Here is a 3,029-nt window from a genome sequence, read left to right on the forward strand (position 1 = left end):
CATGCCGACGGCATGTCAAAGTGCCCAGGACGGGCTCCATGAGTCCGGGACAGTCCTCCCCCGGGTGTCCGGGACACCCATCTCCATGAGGCCAACGGCATTGGCAAAGTACCCAGGACGGGCTCCATGGGTCCCGGGCAGACCTCCCCCAGGCGCCCGGGGCACCCATCTCCATGAGGCCAACGGCATTGGCAAAGTACCCAGGACGGGCTCCATGGGTCCCGGGCAGACCTCCCCCGGGCGTCCGGGGCACCCATCTCCATGAGGCCAACTGCATCGGCAAAGTACCCGGGAAGGGCTCCATGGGTCCCGGGCAGACCTCCCCCCGGGCGTCCGGGGCTCCCACCTCCAGGCCGACGGCATGTCAAAGTACCCAGGACGGGCTCCATGGGTCCCGGGCAGCTTCCCCCGGCGTCCGGGGCACCCACCTCCAGGCCGACGGCATGTCAAAGTACCCAGGACGGGCTCCATGGGTCCCGGGCAGCTTCCCCCAGGCGTCCGGGGCACCCACCTCCAGGCCGACAGCATGTCAAAGTACCCAGGATGGGCTCCACGGGTCCTGGGCATTCCTCCCCCAGGTCGTCCGGGCCCTAGAGCTCCGGTGGTCCAACCTGCACCTGAGGCCCAGCCGGGGTCCAAGAGCCCTGCCTTGCGTGGGCAGGCAGTCAGGAACCCTACCGCGAAGGCTTGGGATGGATGGGGAGCTGGGAGTCCTTTTGATCCCGGCCATCTGGTCGCACGTTTCCGCTCGGCCATCTGGTCGCCCGCGATGCTTTCCAATGGGGCGACCAGATGGCCGGGCTTCCCTGGAAGTCCCGATGAGGTGCCATTTGCCTCCCTGATCCCAGCAAGGTCTCCATGAGGTCGGGTACTTTCACGCCTTGGGTCCCCTCTGTCACCTCGCGTGCACGGATTACAAGAAAGGGGGGTAATTTCCCTCCGGATTACTAGGGGCAGTGTACGCCCGGACACCCCTGCAGGGCTGGTGGTTCTCTGCCCGGGGGACCAGATAAGATATGCCTGGGCAACACCTCCCCCGGGCGTCCGGGGGCTCCATTCTCCGGGCCAACGACATGGCTCAATGCCCAGGACGGGCTCCACGTGTCCCGGACAGACCTCCCCCGGGCGTCCGGGGCACCCATCTCCAGGAGGCCAACGGGATGGCAAAGTACCCGGGAAGGGCTCCATGGGTCCTGGGCAGCCCTCCCCCGGGCGTCCGGGGCTCCCACCTCCAGGCCGACGGCATGTCACACTGCCCAGGACGGGCTCCATGGGCCCTGGACAGACCTCCCCCGGGCGTCCGGGGCACCCATCTCCAGGAGGCCAACGGGATGGCAGAGTACCCGGGAAGGGCTCCATGGGTCCCGGGCAGCCCTCCCCCGGGAGTCCGGGGCTCCCACCTCCAGGACAACGGCATGTCACACTGCCCAGGATGGGCTCCATGGGCACCGGGCAGCCCTCCCCCCCCGGGCGTTCGGGGCACACATCTCCAGGAGGCCAACGGCGTTGCAAAGTGCCCGGGAAGGGCTCCACGGGTACCGGGCAGTCCTCCCCCGGGCGTCCGGGGCACCCATCTCCATGATGCCATCGGCATTGGCAAAGTACCCGGGAAGGGCTCCACGGGTCCCGAACAGGCCTCCCCCGGGCGTCCGGGGCACCCTCCTCCAGGCCGACGGCATGTCAAAGTGTCCAGGACGTGCTCCATGGGTCCCGGGCAGCCCGCTCCCGGGCGTCCGGGGCTCCCACCTCCAGGCCGACGGCATGTCACAGTGCCCAGGATGGGATCCACGGGTACCGGGCAGTCCTCCTCCGTGCGTCCGGGGGCTCCCTTCTCCAGGCCAACGGCATGGCTCAATGCCCAGGACGGGCTCCATGTGTCCCGGACAGACCTCCTCCGGGCGTTCGGGGCACCCATCTCCAGGCCAACGGCATGGCTCAATGCCGAAGGTCGGGCTCCATGGGTCAGGGGAGGTGTCCCATGCGCCTCCGGGCTTGGGAGCCCCGGCTGGGTCCAGGGGCCGGTCCGGGCCCCGGGTCGGGTGCTCCGGCCCTGGGCCTCTCTCCCAGCCTGCCGCACTGCCAAGGGCCCGGGAAGGGGTTCCGTTGTGCCCGGGCAGCCTCCCCTTGCTTGTCTGTGTTCAGGAGCTCCATTCGGGGCCCCTGAGGGCCCAGGGAGGGCGGCCTGCCCACCCCGGGCTCCGTCCTGGGTCCTGCCGTGTGGCAGGGTGCCCGGGACGGGGTCCGGCTGGCCCGGGGAGGCTCGCCCTGCACCTCCAGGGCCTGGGAGCCCCGGCTGGGTCCAGGGGCCCGGCCGGGGCCCCGGGTGGGGTGCTCCGGCCCTGGGCCCTGTCCCCCGGCCTGCTGCACTGCCAAAGTCCCGGGACGGGGTTCCGTGGTGCCCGGGGAGCCTCCCCGTGCTTGGCTGGGTTCAGGAGCCTCACCCGGGGCCCCTGAGGGCCCCGGGGAGGGTGGCCTCCCCACCCCGGGCTCTGTCCTGGGTCCTACCGCTGGGCAGGGTGCCCGGGACGGGGTCCAGCGGGCCCGGGGAGGCTTCCCCTGCGCCTCCTGGCCTGGGAGCCCCGGCTGGGTCCAGGGGCCCGGTCGGGGCCCCGGGTCGGGCGCACCGGCCCTGGGCCCGGTCCCCCGGGCTGCCGCTCCACCCAGGGCCCAGGACAGGGGTCCGTCGGTCCCTTGCAGGCCTCCCCTGCTTGTCAAGGTGTAAGCGGGCCCTGGGTCGGAGAGCCCGCCGGCCCCTGGCAGCCTCCATGGCTGTGGCCCGGCTGGGGCCCCGGGCCTCCGGCCCGCCATGCCCCGGGCGCCCGCTCCCTCCTTCGTCGGGGCACGGGGCGAACAGATGGCGTCCCTTTCGTGCCCGGCCATCTGGTCGCCCGGGTCCCCTCGGCCATCTGGTCCCCCGTATCCCCTCGGCCATCTGGTCGCCCGTATCCCCTCGGCCATCTGGTCGCCCGGATCGCCTCGGCCATCTGGTCGCCCGCAATGCTTTCCAATGTGGGCGACCAGATGGCCGA

Source organism: Lissotriton helveticus, chromosome 11, assembly GCF_964261635.1.
Source record: "Lissotriton helveticus chromosome 11, aLisHel1.1, whole genome shotgun sequence".
NCBI classification, from domain to species: Eukaryota; Metazoa; Chordata; class Amphibia; order Caudata; family Salamandridae; genus Lissotriton; species Lissotriton helveticus.